The 20,096-nt window shown below is 44.7% G+C and overlaps 1 protein-coding gene across 2 annotated transcripts in view; it reads right to left on the bottom strand.

Annotated features, from left to right (window-relative positions):
• The window catches only part of ASIC2 (acid sensing ion channel subunit 2), a 1,322,378-nt gene that overhangs the window by 506,760 nt on the left and 795,522 nt on the right, over positions 1–20,096 (bottom strand). The gene's annotated exons all lie outside the window — the stretch shown is intronic.

Genomic DNA, 20,096 nt, shown 5'->3' on the forward strand with positions numbered 1-20,096 from the left:
CAAGGATCTACAACTTATCCTGAAGGATGACCCATTACTCTCACAGAGCTTAGGAGACAGGCCAGTCCTTGTTTACAGACAGGCCCTCAACCTGAAGCAAATACTCACCAGCAACCACACACCACTCAACAAAACTACTAACCCAGGAACCTATCCTTTCAACAAAGCCCGTTGCCAACTGTGTCCACATATCTATTCAGGGGAAACCATCATAGGGCTTACTCACATCAGCCACACTCTCAGAGGCTCATTCACCTGCCCATTGACCAATGTGATATATGCCATCATGTGCCAGCAATACCCCTCTGCCATGTACATTCTCTATGTAAAAGAATAAATGGACACAAATCAGATGTCAAGAATTATAACATTCAAAAACCAGTCAGAGAACACTTCAATCTCTCTGGTCACTCGATTACAGACCTAAAAGTGGCAATTCTTCAACAAAAAAACTTCAAAAACAGACCCCAATGAGAGACTGCTGAATTGGAATTAATTTGCAAACTGGAAACCATTACATTAGGCTTGAATAGAGACTGGGCGTGGATGGGTCATTACACAAAGTAAAACTATTTCCCCATGTTTATTTTTCTCTCCTACTCTTCCTAACACATTCTTGTCAACTGCTGGAAATGGCCCACCTTGATTATCACTACAAAAGGTTTTTTTTTCTCTCCTGCTGGTAATAGCTCACCTTACCTGATCACTGTCATTACAGTGTGTATGGCAACACCCATTGTTTTATATTCTCTGTGTATATAAAATCCCCCCACTGCATGCATCCCATGAAGTGAGCTGTAGCTCATGAAAGCTCATGCTCAAATAAATTTTTTAGTCTCTAAGGTGCCACAAGTCCTCCTGTTGTTTATTTGGTTTCACAGAATCATAGAATATCAGGGTTGGAAGGGACCTCAGGAGGTCATCTAGTCCAACCTACTGCTCAAAGCAGGACCAATCTCCAATTTTTGCCCCAGATCCCTAAATGCCCCCCTCAAGGATTGAACTCATAACCCTCGGTTTAGCAAGCCAATGCTCAAACCACTGAGCTATCCCTCAATGATAAAGGTCCATCTCCATCATGAGATGTTCTCATAGAGAGAAGAGGCAAGAGAAAGCTCTTCTCTGAATTTCTTCTTGTTTATGAGCATCTTTTTTCATGGAGATATCCCAGAATTGCACACAGTGTTCTAACTGGAACCTCACCAGAGGAAGGTACTATTGCCTCCCTTTTAAAAAAAAAATCATCAGCTGTCTCCGAGATTAAATCTTATAATTCCTGTTGCCCTTATTTGATATCATGTGAATGTGGAAGACAAGAAATCTGCTTGATTTATACACACAGTTTGGAGCAATCTTTTTGCTTTAAAATAAGGAAGGTTATCGGTCAAACGCCACAATCTCGACAGCTCGGGAGGCAGCAATGCTGATCCGATAACCTCTTTTAGATTTGTTTCAGTTCCAAAAATAGATAAAACTCTGTCGTTGGGTTCACTGCCATTTAAAAAAATAAAAATCGGGGGCCAATAGATTTCCATTGAAAGAAAAGAGTCTATAATCACTACATCTCTGAGCATTTCAGAGCTAGAAACATGTTGTATATCAGAGTTGTTAGCCATCAGAACCCTTGGAAATGTTGCAAATGCCCTGGGGGGAAGCCAGTCTGTTCTGCACACGCTATTCAGATGTATTTTTATAACAACAGATTGTGGTTTTATTTATTTAGCTTTTTTTTTCCTCCCTACATATGCTTAACTATTTTGGGTTAGCTGATGAAATATGACTATGTTGTGCCTCTAGACTTTCATTACTGTATATTTATTACCTATATTAAATGTATGTACCTCACGAACACTAAGGAATTGTTGTTAATCTAGTTAGTGGCAGTAGAATTAGTCACGTGGCTCGGAATACTGGAGCAGTGTTAATCACATTTTATTTTGGGCTTCAGGAAGGGGTGTTAAGCACTTTTTTTAGAGCAGAGATTGCTAAGCAGAGAGGGTCTTGCCCGGAGACAAGATCTGAATGAAATGGGAAGTGCATCAATGTGTATCAATACCCCAGAGTGATCTATATAGTCAGAGCATGGAAGGGCTTTTAATCTTGGGGAATTAATTAGGGTGAACACCTGGGGGAAAATCCGTTAGTGGGAGCATCTTGTGGGAGTAGATTAGGGGGAGTATCTTGGTGAGGGAGAGATTTAGAGTGCATACCTGAGGGGGTGTGGTTTAGGGGGAGGATTTTGGTGAAGAAGAAGTTATACCCAAATAAATCTGCTAGTCATTAAAGTGCCACTGGACTCCTCATTGTTTTTGTGGATACAGACTAACACGGTTACCCCTCTGATACTTTACCTAGAGAGAAACTGCTGCTCATGCCATGGGGGAACTCTCTGGCAGTTTCCAGTCAGTGCCATACAAGGAGCTGGCAGTGGGACTCACTACTGAAGTTCCCCGGAGAGCTCCTCCAGGTGAATAAAGCTGCACACGGTAGCTTCAGAGGCCCTGGGCTAGGGAGAACAGCCTCCCTTTGCTATTTGGTCTTTACTGCACTTTTATGTTAACTTCTAGAGAACATAATAAAAGGTAACTAGCTGGTGTTTTGAGCAGTGGCTGAATTAAATGCTGCTGCAGAGAAAGAGAAGTTAACTTGCTTGGGAAATAAGGCCTCTCAGCCTCCACCTCTGAGCTTTACATCCAGAATCTCAAGAACTCTTGTATCCCTTGTGCAGCGTTTTACCACCAGTTGGCCTGATTCACCTCTCACTGGCAGCGGGAGAGACTCAGGAGCCACACCACTGCAGTGAGTGGAGTGACACCAGTGTCCAATTGGTGATAAAAGAAAAATTAGGCCCCGTGGACTCCAAAAACCAGCTACTGCTAAAAGAACATCTGTGATGTTTTACAGGCTGGTGTAGCACAAGAAGCTGAGAAAACCAGGGCTACAAGGGTGTTACCTGATGTTAGCTAAGAGAATCGTAATAAATTCTAGCTAGCGACTTTCTAAGTCAATTTTTTTTTTAAGTTTCTTTCTCCAGTTACCTGTTTGCCAGAAGCTGGGAATGGGCGACAGGGACGATTACCTGTTCTGTTCATTCCCTCTGGGGCACCTAGCATTGGCCACTGTCGGAAGACAGGACACTGGGCTAGATGGACCTTTGGTCTGACCAGTATGGCCGTTCTGATGTTCTTATGAATGTTTGCCTGAACATCACTAAAAGGACTCCGTTCAGGAGCAAGAGCTGATTTGAAGCAGACAACAAAACTCATAGAGCGAGTCCATCCAGGATCCATGACAATCATTCCAATCTGATAACCAAGCAATTCTCTCTGACTGATCAATGCCAGCTTCTGCTGGTAACTTAACTAATTGCTGCTTTCAAACCCCACCACATTGGTTTAAATGAGAATACCATATTTCCCCTCTCTCTCCAGCTCATTTGCACAAGGTCAGAAGAAAAGTTTCTCTTAAACTAAAAAGACTGGCGTTGCCTTAAAAAATGCCAAAGGAGCCTATTGAGAAGTTCCTTCAGAGCTGTTCATGGACTTAAAAACAGTGCCCTCCTAGTTAGTCCTAAAGATTTGTTACATGCTTCTGTCACCGAATTTCACTTAGCAGACTTATTAAAACCAATTGCTTTTTTTAATAGGGGATTTTAAATTTGGAGTCAAATTCTTCTTTCTGCCCCCCTCCTGTTTTACACTAGCGGCTTTGACTTCATTTGAGCCACTCCTGATTTATGCAAGTGAATGGGAGTAGAATCAGCCCTTCATGTACCAAGCATCATTAAAAACATTTGGTTTATTTTCATTGTAGGTGTTAGTTCACTCCATGTTTTTGTCTCATTTACTCCTGATTGCGGTGAGCCTTCCAAGCAGACTCTCAGTAGATTTTCCATCCCGTGTGCAGCCTTTTACTGCCAATGGGCCTGATTCTCCTCTCCCTTGCCACTGGCCGAATCAGGAGCGACTCCACTGAAGTTTCTTTCATAATCCTCGTTGATGGATTCAGTGCTCGTGAAAGGGTGGGTTTGACAGAACTGGCTACAGTCAGGCATGGAGAGAGGAGGTGTAGTGCACAGCTCTGCCAGGGCCCCTCAGTCCTGACCTACAGCTCCCCATGCTGCTCCGGTCCAGGACACATGTTAAGCAGAAACTGCTGGTTGTGCCAAACTGTGAGGTGGGAGCCCATTGTTCTGTTGTGCCCTCAGCTTGTATTGACTTCAGTGGGAGATGCAGCTGCTCAGCGCTGCTGGAAAATTAGGTGGTCTCATGGTACTGCCCTGTGGTCTGACTACCAGCTCCAGCCTTCCATCACTGCACAGAAACCTCGGCAACTGCGACTTGGGGATGCAGAATTACAGCAGAGAAAAGAGGGGCTTTTAAGTCTCCAGCAGGGCTATGAAGGAGGATTAACATAGCTGAATCTCCTCTTACAGCGAAACATCCATGACAGCATAGCATCATAGAATATCAGGGTTGGAAGGGACCTCAGGAGGTCATCTAGTCCAACCCCCGGCTCAAAGCAGGACCCATCCCCAACTAAATCATCCAATGGGGATGGGTAAAGGCTCACACCCCAAAGGTCAACTGTCTGCTTGCTTTTGCCCAATGCCCAGTGGCAGACAGGGCTATATTATAAGCATGATTTCTTTGTAGTGCAGTGGCATCTAAAGGCCTCAATCAGGATCAAGGCCTCATTACTCTGGGTGCTGAACAGACACAACATCAGGCATGAGACTTGTCCCAATGAGCTTACAAACTGATTTTGCTTTCCTTAGGCCCCGTTTTTCCTTCCTGGAAGCACTCGTTTCCTGGCTCCCGAAGACACCTAGAACTCTGCATGCTCAGAATTTGGTTTACACTGTTGGGGAAGGATGGGCAGCCACTAAGCAGTAAATTCTCTAGTGTCTGCTAAAGGATAGCTCCATTGCACTGTTGCATGATGCCATAGCTTCTCCCCCCACCGTGAGACCTGATTTGGAGAGGCCCTCTCTAAGCTGAGAGCAGAATTCAAATACTTTCTGAGTATGCTACAATATTTCTTTGTCATTGGTGTTTACTGTCTGGCATGATCCCATTTCCATCTTAAAAAAACCCCAGAATACACAAAAAAGAATAAATACTCCATCTTCATAATAGTATTATTCTCATAATAATTAAAAAAATAATTCCCCTCATAACACCTGGTTCTTACATGTAGTGCTCATTTGTAGAACTCAAAAGACTTTAGACAGGTCAGCATCATTAGCCCTATTTTATGCATGGGGAAACTGAGGCAGAGAGCATAGACATGCCTGGCTCAGTGTCACTCAGCAGGCCCATGGCATAGCTGGGAATAGAATGCAGGTCTCCTGGGTCCCAGTACACTGCACTCTTCACTAGGCCATATTCCTGCTGTCTGGGAGAATAGTACACAGGCCGCTATCCATGGCAGGAGAGATAGTACTGTGGGCCATGGGTGATGGCAGTCAGTCCTGGTATACCACACTAAAGATATGCAACACTCTTTATCTTTAGAGCAACTGCTACTTTTTAACATTAAAAGCAAAGCGGGGCAGTAACTACTAAAACCAAGGTGCAGCTGATCGTCTTGATCATCTCCCCTCCCCCTAAGAGTGGAGTTCTGCGGCAAGAGGATATTACTATCCAATCCACGCTCTCTCAGAAGGTTTTATTGCTATATGGAGAGCGTAGGATCCATTTATTTGTCACAGACAACATGAAGGCCATGTCTACATGGTGATGTTACACAGATCTAGTTTGTTTGCTCTAAGTGCAACAATTTAGCTATATCAAACATAACTGCATCCACAACTCCACACTGTTTTGTTTTACGGGCTCTAAGTTACTTTCTTTGCTAAGTATTGCATCCACACTGCTCTGCACTTGTTCAAATGAATTGCTCAGAATTCTGGACAGATAGCCCATGCCGCGATGTGCCATCGCTTAGCTTTATGATCTTTCTCACAGTGCATTGTGGGATGCCTACCGGAAATGATAGGAATTCTGAGACGGGTGTGTGTGTGTGTCAAATTAAGAAATTCCCATGATACTTCTCCTGGGATTGGACCATGATCCTGGCACACACTTGGATGGCACTGTCTCCACACATTGTTAGCAAAGGGAAGATTTGTTATTGAGAGAGGATTAATTTTCTGACTCATCAAAATATAAATTGAGATGCAGGGAAAGGAACTGAATGGATAACATTGCAGTGAATGAGATTATAACAGAGGAGTCCATTACAAATTCACTCAAAGGTGAAAAAAAGCACATTCATAATTCTTATTTAATGCCAATATGCATTATACATATATCTCAGTTACAACTAAACTAGAAACCGTAGCTAGTACATGCTTAAAAAGAAGTTGGAAGCTCTTCCCCTACACACATATAAATAAACAACAGCTTATTAAATCTTACTACTAATAAATGTTTTAAGAACGGTGTCCCATTTACTGGAGAAACTCTGAAAGTACCAAGTCACATTTTTGCAAAAACAAATCCATCTTGACTTGCCTGGAAATGGACAAATACATTTGAAAGAGAAATAACGCTTTCCCCAAAGTATGAACAGTCTTGAACATACAAACCAACCAACCTCCACACCCTTACCAACCCAAGCTTTAATCAGAACAAGCCTTGCCATTTTTCAAGTCAAATGCCCTTGGAGACGTTAAATTTCCTGACAAATGCAGCACAAGGTTTCTCAGCAATAACTTCAGCATGGCTTGATTTAAGCTTCACTTGAGCAGATGGCTTGTGAAAGATGCTTCAAAACAGTATCCTAAAGCTAGATGCTGGCCTTCTAAGGGCATGTCTACACTACAGCTGTTTCTGTGGCACAGCTGCTGTAGTGTAGACCCTACAGCAGATGTGCCACATGGATGGAAGGGGTTTTTCCATTGATGTAGTTAAGCCATCTGTCCAAGAGGTGGTAGCTAAGTTGATGGAAGAATTCTTCCATCGACCTGGCCCTGTCTACACTGTGAGCTAGGTTGACCTAACTAGGGGCTCACGGTGTTAAATTTTTCACAGCCCTGAATGATGTAGCTAGGACGATCTAATTTTTTAAGTTTTGACCAGGCCAAAGGTACAGGGCAGAAAAGTCTTTGCCAGGTCATGGAATGTTAGAGATGAGAAAGACCTATGAGACCATCTTGCACCTCACCATATATTCACGCAGTGCTTTATCCTATCTGGTTTTAATATTCCCAAGCCTTGGGGTTCCTGTCATTTTCCTAGGGAGACTATTTCACATCCTAATAGTTATTACGGTTGGGTGGGGCACAGCTGACTATCTGGCTTCCGTACTGTGGGGTAGTGCCTTTAGTCAGTCACATTCCTCTTTGGGGTTTTTACAGACTGATTTTCCAAAGTGCTAAATGCCCCAAACCTGCAGTCAGAATCAGTGGACAGAGTGTGCTCAGAAAATCAGGATCTTGCTGCCCGATATTTTATCACAGTACTGTTCCTACTGAAAGGAGAATCCCAGAAGATGTGGACATTTGGGGGAAATATTGACTGGCTTGTGCTAGGAGCCTTTTCACACACCTCGTGCACCTCGATGCTGAAACCACTGCAAACTGGACACAAAATGAAATTGTAGCAGTCACCAAATGAAATTAATAGGCAGCAGGTTTAAAACATACACAAGAAAGTATTTCTTCACACAACACACGGTCAACCTGTGGAACTCTTTGCCAGGGGATGTTGTGAAGGCCAAGACTATACCAGGGTTAAAAAAATTACTAGATAAGTGGCAAAACTGTATTTTATTTGATAAATAAGATTACAAAATAAAATAGTATTACATAATTATAACAGTCAAAATCAGAATGAAACACTTTGATTATATTGAAACAGAACTTATCAATCGATGAAATGACATTCCCCCTCTAAAATACCATTATGCTGAAAAAATTGATTTTTTTTTGTTTTGTTCCAATTCTGAATTATTTTTATTTTTTCTAAATTTTAAAAATTTTCCCAGACCAGAATTTTGGTTTTTTTGACCAGTTCTGACAGTGTGTGTGTGTATGCGGGGGGATCATGCCGGCTTCTTTTCAGGGATATGGACACAGGCACATTCCCCTCCACGGCTGGGAGCGTTGTGCACCCCCAAACTGGGCATAACTGAGCCCTCTGAAGAAGTAAGCTGCGTTTTAAATGTTCTCAGAACATTTTGAGACTCTTGGATGTGTACCATCTATATCAGATCTATATCAGAGCTGTCTATATCAGAGGTGATCTCTGTCAGAGCGATGGCCTTATTGCATTAACTGCATACATCATATTGCACACAGAAAACCTACCTTAACAGAACGTTAAGGTTGCAAAGTCAAGCACACAAATGTTAGAAAATGCCAGCATTAAGATTGTCCATGCAACTTTATCTCAGTCCCCTGGTGTGTATGCATTATGATACAGTCTTTAGTACACTGTCACATATTATTTGCTCCGTAGGGCTGCTGCCTTATTCCGTGCACAAGATGGACCTGCCTTGAGGATCAGTCAGGGTTACATAAAGAATGAGGTTGCTTGAGGCCTCTAAGGGAAAAGAAAGATTCTTCTTTCATGCATCCTCATACCACCCAACCACCCCATTTGTCCCCAGTGTAGCCCTGTTACTCAGACTCATAATGGTCATAGGACCTGCCCCAAGAAATCATGTCTTTTCTTTCTTTCTTTCTTTCTTTCTTTCTTTCTTTCTTTCTTTCTTTCTTTCTTTCTTTCTTTCTTTCTTTCTTTCTAGCATGATGCAGATTTGCCAGTTACACAAGTGGTTTGTGCCCTGTCTCATTTTTAGAATGTGTCACAGGGCTCTGACTTCTGAAGTGATCCCACCACAAATTGCCAGTTAAAGGGTAACAAAACTGGAAATAACATTCTGATGAGCAGAGATCAATATACTGGGTGTAGTCACTCAAGGTGCTTCTAACCTTGAGAGAGTCATTGGAGTGAACACTTTGCACATTTCACATGCTGCCAGTGTCACAGCTTTAATCTTGTGCTTCTTACACGGAAAGCCAGTTTATACCTCTACAGAAGTGCCACAGTCTGTGATAATACATGCTAGAGGAGGCAGAATTCCCTGACTGATGCAAGAAAAAAAAGGAAAGACAACAATTTTCTTAATATTAGAAGTGAGCACAATTTGGAATTCCCATTCAGTGGGATATTCTGACATTTCAGTATTTGCTTTTGTCCCAAATTGGGGTGAAAAGTTGAAATTTTGGGGGTAATGGAAATTTAAAAAAAATTGTTTTGGACATGTCAAAAAATGAAACATTTTGACATTTGCAAATTGAAATGTTTCATTTCAGTTTATTAAACTGACCCAAAACGCATTGCTTCAAGCAAGATCAATATTAACTGAATTTTCCCACTGTGGTGCATTGCCTCATGGGAGTTGTAGTTCCAGTATCTCATGCTTCCAGTCTCTAGTAGGGGCCAAGCTTTCTGCCTGGACTAGATCTCCTAAGACGGGGTGGGGAACCTATGGTCCATGGGCCAGATCCGGTCTGCTGCTTCAATTTGTCTGGCCTGCAGCAAGTCTCTGCGCTGCGGGCTGGAAACCCCAAGCATCAGCACCCACCCCGCGGGGCTGGAGCCACGAGCGCCCAGCTTGCCACACTGCAGGGGGAAGCTGGGGTTGCCAGGCCAATAAAAGTCCAGTTGGCTCCTTGCAGCTCCCGGAAGCCATCGGCATGTCACTGTGGCCCCTAGGAGCAGGGGCGATCAGGGAAGCACCAAGTGCTGCTCCCGCCCCTAGCGTCGGCTCCGCAGCTCCCATTGGCTGGGAACCGCGGCCAATGGGAGCTGTGGAGGCAGTGCCTGTGGGCACAGGCAGCACGCACTGCACAGAGCCCCCTGGCTTCTCCACCTAGGGCCTGGACATGGCAGCTGCTTCTGGGAGCAGTGTTGAGCCAGGGCTGGCAGGGAGTCTGACTTAACCCTGCTGCATCGCCGACCAGGAGCCGTCTGAGGTAAGTGCCGCCCGGCAGGAGCCCACACCCCAAAATCCCTGCCCCAGATGAGAACCCCCTCCTGCACCCTAACTCCCTCCCAGACCCTGCACCTTCACCTGCACCCCAACTCCCTGCCCCAGCCCCAACCCCCCTCCTGCATCCAAACTACGTTGCACAGGGTGTGAAGTTTTTCACTTAGCCCTGAGCGATGTAGCTAAGTTGACCTAACTTTTAACAGTAGATCAGGCCTAATTCCTCTTAAGCTTCTTGGAAAATATGAGCCAAAATGAATAAGAAAGATGGGAAATTAAGTGCTCCACTGAAAGCACATGTGGATTACATTGTTTCTGTGTGAATGTGGTACTTATTTGGTCTGCGGTCTTGTAGTATCTGAACAATTTTTAATGTGGGTAGCCTCAGAATACCCCTATCAAGCAGGGAACCACTGTTTATTCCCATTTTACAGATAGGAACTGAAACACAGAGAGGCTAAGACTTGCCCAAGTTCACACAGAAAGCTAAGGACTTGAACCCCAGTCTGCCAAGTTAGTACTTTAACACCTTCACAGAGTATCTAAGTTAGAGGTCTGCCGCCCTTTCCTGCCCACTTGCAACAGTAGAGTCTGTTGTCTTTCTGCAGTCAGAGGAATGTCCTGCCCTTCTGAATGTGTAAGCTCTTCAGGCCAGGGGTTGTGCCTTTTGTGTGTTGGGCCAGTCTTGGGCCCTCGAGGGGGTTCATGTAGTATAAATATATCATCACTACATAAAGTTGCCACAGTAAATGACCTTTGAAGTGCTGTGACATGGGGTTGCCCAGAACACTTTTTGTGCCGTTGATGCGGTCACACTGTCTGGAGTGGCTCATGACTGTGAATGCCAGCCTCAGGACAGACTGTCAAGAAGCAGGGAAGAGCCCGCAAATGGGCTGCATGTTCCATTAGATATCACCCACCCTGTAAAAAGTGTGAACTCTGAAAGCAGGATAACAGTCAGACAGTCCCTTGGGCATTCCAGGTATCTTACCACACAGGGCAGCTGGACTTAGTGATAGATAAGACAAAGCTTTTGTCATGGATATTTTTAGTAAAAGTCACAGACAGGTCACGGCTTCTGTGAATTTTTCTTTATTGCCCATGACCCGTCCGTGACTTTTACTAAAAATATCCATGACGAAATGGGGAGCTCAACTGCGGAGTCCCCACAGCAGTGGCTAGGCAGCTGAGGGGGCCCACTAGAAGTTCTGGGGTCCCCCACTGCCTGAGCGGGCTCAGAGCTCCGGCGTACCCCTGCTGTCTGTGGCAGCTCGGAGTTCGAGGTACCCCCACCGCCTGTGGCAGCCGGAAGCTCAAGGGGAGGCCCACGCCGCCGGCAGCAGCTTGGAGCTCCGGGGTACCCCCACTGCCCATGGTGACCCCCACGACAGCCAGGAACTCTGAGGTACCCCCACTGCCTGCGGAGCCCAGGAGCTCTGGGGGGCCCCCGATGCCTGCAGAAGCCGGGAGCTGCAGGATCCCCCCACCTCCTGCGGTGGATAGGAGCTGCGGGGTAGCCCCACTAGGCAGTAGGGGTACCCTACAGCTCCTGGCTGCTGCAGGCGGTGACTGAAGTCATGGAGGTCACTGGAAGTCATGGATTCTGTGACTTCTGCAACCTCTGTGAAAAAATCATAGCCTTAGTGATAGACGGTCACTCTACACCAAAGATCACAACATATTCAGGTTGCTTCCAGCCCCAAGAGACCAGTCACTTACCCCAGGTCAATTTGTACCTTACATCTCACAACAAAGACAACGCTTGTAGGCAATCCTATAATAAACTACAGTATATAAGGATTTATTAACTAAGGAAATAAATGAGAGAGTTATTTCATGGTTAAAGCAAATAATGTGTCAGCTCTAAATGTCTTTTAGGGCTAACCCAGATTGACCCTGGTGATCTCTGCTTCTGTTTTGTGACTCTGGCCCTGTGATAGTCCAAATAGCAAGAGAAAAAATTTCTTGACAGCTATTTTTATTTCCTTCATCCAGAATTCAAGCCTCGTCATAAATGTAAGAGGACAACTAACAAAGTGTTTATTACAAAGTCCCACAATGGCCCGTTTAGTTTTGCTAAGCCTTCTTGATGGGCAGGAGATGGTCCCGCCTGACTGTGTGCACAGTTTCAGAGCAAACATTTTTATCGTTACAAAGCAAAAATGTAAATATTAGCTTATAGCATGTGATAAAGAAATTATAAGTGAGATTAATGCATGAGGCAAGTCACAAGCATTTCATGAAGTCTAAACACTAAACATATGGTTATAAGACTAATACCTAGCTTAACCATACTAACGCACAGGGAAAACAGACTGGTCTCCAGCAATGAATTTGTCAGCACTCGGCTGAGGCCGAAAGCTTTGGCAAGGGCTGTCACCTGGACTTCCAGCATCACAGACACGTCTCACTCTCACCCTGTTATCTAGAAAGGAATCACAATGATATGGATTGTGTCTGACTGGGTAAACACAAAAAATGTTAAAAGGTGTTAATAATAATACTAATTCCAAAGGATCTCAAAATACGTTACAGTCATTAGCCAAGCAAGTAACCTTCACAATACCCACTGCAAGGAAGGCATTAAACCATTTAAATAGCTATTGAAATAGAGAAAGCATGGCTCTGTGGTTTGGGTAACAGACTGGGATTTGGGTTCAGTTCTCTGCTGTGCTATAGATTCCCTTTATGGCCTCAGGGAAGCCATTTTCAATGTGCTTCAGTTCCCCATTTGTGAAACGGGGCTAGTAGCACTAAAGCTGATTGGGGATTTTTTGACAAAACTGTTTTTTTTTTAAATGGGAAAATGCTGATTCTTCAAAACCAAAAGTTGTGGTGGGAAAAGGTCAGTCTAATAAAACTTTTGGGGCAGGTTTCTCAGGTTGGAATTTCTCAAATGGAATTGCTGATCAAAACCAGAGAAAGGGGGGAAAAGGGATAGAGAAAGCAGCCAACCCACTCCAGCATAGCCAGGTGGTTAGAATGCTCACCTGGGATGTGGAAGCCCCACCTTCAGGTCTCCGCCGCTGATCCATGATTGATTGTGAGTCTCCCATTTCCCAGAGGAATGCCCTGTCCACCGGCCTGTTTGGGGGCTCACTCTCGTTGTGGTTTTTTTGGTTTGTTTGTTTGGGAGTGGGTCTTGGAGAGGTGGGGTTGAAAAAATATGAAAGATTTTATTTTCACCCTGCTGTAGAATCGGAAAAAGTTCTGAAAGCTCCAACATTTTCATGGGACAGAAAAACTGGCTCCTGCCCAGCTCTACATAGCCCTTCCCTGCCTCATAGCGGGGCTGGGAGGATACATACCTTAAGGACCATGAGGTGCTCAGACATTATGGGGGCTGTTTAAGTACCTAAGATAGATTTTACATATGCCTAAGCAAGTTGCCACCACTTTGTAATTGCTTCAGATCTCAGTGCCTGTCAGTAATAGAATCATAGAATCATAGAATATCAGGGTTGGAAGGGACCCCAGAAGGTCATCTAGTCCAACCCCCTGCTCAAAGCAGGACCAATTCCCAGTTAAATCATCCCAGCCAGGGCTTTGTCGAGCCTGACCTTAAAAACCTCTAAGGAAGGAGATTCTACCACCTCCCTAGGTAACACATTCCAGTGTTTCACCACCCTCTTAGTGAAAAAGTTTTTCCTAATATCCAACCTAAACCTCCCCCACTGCAACTTGAGACCATTACTCCTCGTTCTGTGATCTGCTACCATTGAGAAAAGTCTAGAGCCATCCTCTTTGGAACCCCCTTTCAGGTAGTTGAAAGCAGCTATCAAATCCCCCCTCATTCTTCTCTTCTGCAGGCTAAACAATCCCAGCTCCCTCAGCCTCTCCTCATAACTCATGTGTTCCAGTCCCCTAATCATTTTTGTTGCCCTTCGCTGGACTCTCTCCAATTTATCCACATCCTTCTTGAAGTGTGGGGCCCAAAACTGGACACAGTACTCCAGATGAGGCCTCACCAATGTCGAATAGAGGGGAACGATCACGTCCCTCAATCTGCTCGCTATGCCCCTACTTATACATCCCAAAATGCCATTGGCCTTCTTGGCAACAAGGGCACACTGCTGACTCATATCCAGCTTCTCGTCCACTGTCACCCCTAGGTCCTTTTCTGCAGAACTGCTGCCTAGCCATTCATAGATTCATAGATATTTAGGTCAGAAGGGACCATTATGATCATCTAGTCCGACCTCCTGCACAACGCAGGCCACAGAACTTCACCCACCACTCCTAAAAAAGACCTCACACCTATATCTGTGCTATTGAAGTCCTCAAATTGTAGTTTGAAGACCTCAAGGAGCAGAGAATCCTCCAGCAAGTGACCCATGCCCCATGCTACAGAGGAAGGCGAAAAACCTCCAGGGCCTTCCAATCTGCCCTGGAGGAAAATTCCTTCCCGACCCCAAATATGGCGATCAGCTAAACCCTGAGCATATGGGCAAGATTCATCAGCCAGATACTACAGAAAATTCTTTCCCGGGTAACTTGGATCTTACCCCATCTAAAAACCCATCACAGGCCATTGGGCCTATTTACCATGAATATTTAATTACCAAAACCATGTTATCCCATCATACCATCTCCTCCATAAACTTATCGAGTTTAATCTTAAAGCAAGATAGATCTTTTGCCCCCACTACTTCCCTCGGAAGGCTATTCCAAAACTTCACTCCTCTGATGGTTAGAAACCTTCGTCTAATTTCTAATCTAAATTTCCTAGTGGCCAGTTTATATCCATTTGTTCTTGTGTCCACATTGGTACTGAGTTTAAATAATTCCTCTCCCTCTCTGGTATTTATCCCTCTGATATATTTATAGAGAGCAATCATATCTCCCCTCAACCTTCTTTTAGTTAGGCTAAACAAGCCAAGCTCCCTGAGTCTCCTTTCATAAGACAAGTTTTCCATTCCTCGGATCATCCTAGTAGCCCTTCTCTGTACCTGTTCCAGTTTGAATTCATCCTTCTTAAACATGGGAGACCAGAACTGCACACAGTATTCCAGGTGAGGTCTCACCAGTGCCTTATATAACGGTACTAAAACCTCCTTATCCCTACTGGAAATACCTCTCCTGATGCATCCCAAGACGACATTAGCTTTTTTCACAGCCATATCACATTGGCAGCTCATAGTCAACCTATGATCAACCAATACTCCAAGGTCCTTTTCCTCCTCCGTTACTTCTAGTTGATGCGTCCCTAGCTTATAACTAAAATTCTTGTTATTAATCCCTAAATGCATGACCTTACACTTCTCACTATTAAATTTCATCCTATTCCTATTACTCCAGTTTACAAGGTCATCCAGATCCTCCTGTAGGGTATCCCTGTCCTTCTCTAAATTAGCAATACCTCCCAGCTTTGTATCATCTGCAAACTTTATTAGCACACTCCCACTTTTTGTGCCCAGGTCAGTAATAAAAAGATTAAATAAGATTGGTCCCAAAACTGATCCTTGAGGAACTCCACTGGTAACCTCCCTCCAACTTGACAGTTCACCTTTCAGTAGGACCCGTTGTAGTCTCCCCTTTAACCAATTCCCTATCCACCTTTCAATTTTCCTATTGATGCCCATCTTATCCAATTTAACTAATAATTCCCCATGTGGCACAGTATCAAACGCCTTACTAAAATCTAAATAAATTAGATCCACTGCGTTTCCTTTATCTAAAAAATCTGTTACTCTCTCAAAGAAGGAAATCAGGTTGGTTTGGCACGATCTACCTTTTGTAAAACCATGTTGTATTTTGTCCCATTTACCATTGACTTCAATGTCCTTAACTACCTTCTCCTTCAAAATTTTTTCCAAGACCTTGCATACTACAGATGTCAAACTAACAGGCCTATAATTACTTGGATCACTTTTTTTCCCTTTCTTAAAAATAGGAACTATGTTAGCAATTCTCCAATCATATGGTACAACCCCTGAATTTACAGATTCATTAAAAATTCTTGCTAATGGGCTTGCAATTTCTTGTGCCAATTCTTTTAATATTCTTGGATGAAGATTATCTGGGCCCCCCGATTTAGCCCCATTAAGCTGTTTGAGTTTCGCTTCTACCTCAGATATGGTGATGTCTACCTCCATATCCTCATTCCCATTTATCATGCTACCATTATCCCTAAGATCCTCTTTAGTCTTATTAAAGACTGAGGCAAAGTATTTGTTTAGATATTGGGCCATGCCTAGATTATCCTTGACCTCCACTCCATCCTCAGTTTTTAGCGGTCCCACTTCTTCTTTCTTTCATTCGGTCCCTAGTCTGTAGCTGTGCATTGGGTTCTTCCGTCCTAAGTGCAGGACCCTGCACTTATCCTTATTGAACCTCATCAGATTTCTTTTGGCCCAATCCTCCAATTTGTCTAGGTCTTTCTGTATCCTATCCCTCCCCTCCAGCGTATCTACCACTCCTCCCAGTTTAGTATCATCCGCAAATTTGCTGAGAGTGCAATCCACACCATCCTCCAGATCATTTATGAAGATATTGAACAAAACCGGCCCCAGGACCGACCCTTAGGGTACTCCACTTGATACCAGCTGCCAACTAGATATGGAGCCATTGATCACTACCCGTTGAGCCCGACAATCTAGCCAGCTTTCTACCCACCTTGTAGTGCATTCATCCAGCCCATACTTCCTTAACTTGCTGACAAGAATACTGTGGGAGACCGTGTCAAAAGCTTTGCTAAAGTCAAGAAACAATACATCCACTGCTTTCCCTTCATCCACAGAACCAGTAATCTCATCATAAAAGGCGATTAGATTAGTCAGGCATGACCTTCCCTTGGTGAATCCATGCTGGCTGTTCCTGATCACTTTCCTCTCATGCAAGTGCTTCAGGATTGATTCTTTGAGGACCTGCTCCATGATTTTTCCAGGGACTGAAGTGAGGCTGACTGGCCTGTAGTTCCCAGGATCCTCCTTCTTCCCTTTTTTAAAGATGGGCACTTTTTTAAAGATTGGCACTACATTAGCCTTTTTCCAGTCATCCGGGACTTCCCCGGTTTGCCACGAGTTTTCAAAGATAATGGCCAATGGCTCTGCAATCACAGCCGCCAATTCCTTCAGCACTCTTGGATGCAACTTGTCCGGCCCCATGGACTTGTGCACGTCCAGCTTTTCTAAATAGTCCCTAACCACCTCTATCTCCAGAGAGGGCTGGCCATCTCTTCCCCATTTTGTGATGCCCAGCGCAGCAGTCTGGGAGCTGACCTTGTTAGTGAAAACAGAGGCAAAAAAAGCATTGAATACATTAGCTTTTTCCACATCCTCTGTCACTAGGTTGCCTCCCTCATTCAGTAAGGGGCCCACACATTCCTTGGCTTTCTTCTTGTTGCCAACATACCTGAAGAAACCCTTCTTGTTACTCTTGACATCTCTGGCTAGCTGCAGCTCCAGGTGCGATTTGGCCCTCCTGATAACATTCCTACATGCCCGAGCAATATTTTTATACTCTTCCCTGGTCATATGTCCAACCTTCCACTTCTTGTAAGCTTCTTTTTTATGTTTAAGATCCGCTAGGATTTCACCATTAAGCCAAGCTGGTCACCTGCCATATTTACTATTCTTTTGACTCATTGGGATGGTTTGTCCCTGTAACCTCAACAGGGATTCCTTGAAATACAGCCAGCTCTCCTGGACTCCAGGGGTCCTAATTTGTAGTTCTCTGAAAACTAGACTATGCTCTGTCTACACGTGCCTGCCCCTTTATGTGTATATGTTATTTTTCTTTTGAAACCATCAGGAAACTGCTTTCACTTGCTCTACAGTTAGGCTGGTATTGGCTTAGGTATCTATCCCTTTGGTATAAACTGTCTGCAGAAGATACAGCTTCCCCTTGTCATCTTCTTCCCTGAAGACATCAGTCGATGCTGGAGAAGAAGACTGACAATGCTAGGATAGTTCTTGTTTGCTCCTGACTCTTTGGTGACAAGCTTTGGTATCTTTATTGATGCTGTAGCATCTGTATTATGTGTGGGTGATGCTTTCCATGTTACTGCTGTTAAATACTTCCCAATCCTGCCGTATCCTCTGATTTCTAAGAGCATTAGCTCTCCGCATCTCTCTGCCACCCTTCCTTCTTTAATCCCCATGTGACAGTGACAGGTCCCGCACTGTGGGCAATTAAGCTGTAGCAGTTTGTACTTTTAGGTTTGGAGGTCCCTGGTTCAATACTTGCTGTGTTGGTCACACTGGTGGCTGTCACCCTGAACTCTTCTGGAAATCACATCCTGAGTACCCAATGCAATCATGTAAAAATTACAAGCTGTCACTTTAAATCTGAGAAGGGTTTTCCTGCTCCTGCTGGGTATGCAAAGGGGCCCTCTTGGAAAGTGTGTTACCTCGGTCTTCAGCCGTCTGCAAAGAGCCAGCTTAGAGCATGATGGGGTGAGTTGTGCCTCTGTTTTAGGGAGCAACCTGTTTTCTTTCTCTGTGTTTTTCAGTTCTTGTGTCTTATTGTTCTGGATTCTAAGCAACAGCGTATTTTTTTTCTGCAAGCTTCCAGCAAGAACATTTTATGTTCTTATCTAACTTCTCTGTGTGGATAACGTGAACATAACAGTTTTGATGATGGGGGCTGGTAGCCACTAGGATCCAGACTCAGATACCCACAGCCCCAATTTATTTCACTGAGGCCACCTAAGAGCTCCCCAAAGGGGATGAATGCTTAGCTGTGTTCGCAGCCCATGGCTCTCTCGCTTACTTTCATCCTGAATCAGATTTTGGCTCAAGACTAATCCAAGATGTGGGGGACCGTGGCTCCAAGCTGCTTTGAGCTTCAGGGGAGTTTGGACCTGGATGGGAACGTCACAGCGCACAACTCGCCTGGCACCACAATGGGTGAAGAGTGAGGTCAAGTCTAACTGATGATGGGGCAGGAGTTGGGTCATTTCTCATGAGGCCCTAGACGATGTCCTTCCCTGGTGAGAGCTGGAATGGAGCTGAGGTTCTGTCATGCCAGAATTATCCCTGTGCAGAAATTTTCCAGCTGTCAGATCCCAAGGGCCAACTTCATTAGCGGTGACATTTGCAGGTAATTCACAGGCTGAACATCTGTGCCTGTCAGGAATGTACTCAGGCTGCATCCCACAAGGGACATAAAATGAGTGACAAGGGCAGCCATGCCAGTAAGAGCATCAGGGATGTATCCTCCACTTTGGCTATACGCTGAGGTAACTCTGTTGAAGTCAGTGGCCTAAGGCCAGTGTAAGAGAAAACAGGGTTGAGGGCATCCTGCTTAGCAGATCCGGTCTCTTGGCCACCGACCAGGGGTGGCTGCATCTGCTTGTTTCTTGGATTGTTACAGATTTCCCCCAAAGGGAAAGAGGGAGAGACAGAGGGAAGGTGATAAGGACTTAGAGAGGGAGAGTGACAGCTGCAGCGGCATAGGAGCCAGCAAACAGAGCTACAACCCGGAGAGTTTGAAAGGGGAGTTTGCATTGTGGTGCTTGTTTGGGGTTCGGTTTTGCTGTGGGGGGTGGGTTTTGGTTGTGGTTTGTGTTTCCCAGATTAACAGGATTTAGGCGGGAAGGCGATGACAGACACAGAGGCAGCAGTGGGAGTGACCCATGTAGTGGAAGACACAATGAGGATGACTGGATGTGGAAGCTGCGGTATGTACATGTTCCTGGAGGGGGGACCTGGTAAGGGTTTTGTCTGCATGAAATGCTGTCTGATAGATCTGATGGAGGAAAAGATCCAAGGTTTGGAGATGCAGGTGGAAAGTCTGGTTGAGTTTAGAAGGGGGTTCGAGCAGATGATGGAGCAAAGACACGAGGCAGCTAATTGGAAAAGCTCAGACTTGCAGATGGAAGCAGGACTGAGGAATTCTGAGGGGAGACTGGGTGAGGAAAGTGGTCAGTGGAAGCATGTGACTAAAAGAACCAGGCAGAGGAAAATATGGGCTAGTGAAGGAGAAATAGAACGGGTTTTCAGAGTTGGAAAATGAAGAAGGGGCTCAGCAGGTGGTCACTGAAAGTGGAAGGGCAAGGAAGAAGAGAAGAGCAGCTAGTCCTATAGGAAAAGGGGAAGAGTCAATGGAGACTACACCAAATATGAGTCCCAGGAGGATACAGGATGGGTTGA

Source organism: Lepidochelys kempii, chromosome 27, assembly GCF_965140285.1.
Source record: "Lepidochelys kempii isolate rLepKem1 chromosome 27, rLepKem1.hap1, whole genome shotgun sequence".
In the NCBI taxonomy this organism is placed as follows: Eukaryota; Metazoa; Chordata; order Testudines; family Cheloniidae; genus Lepidochelys; species Lepidochelys kempii.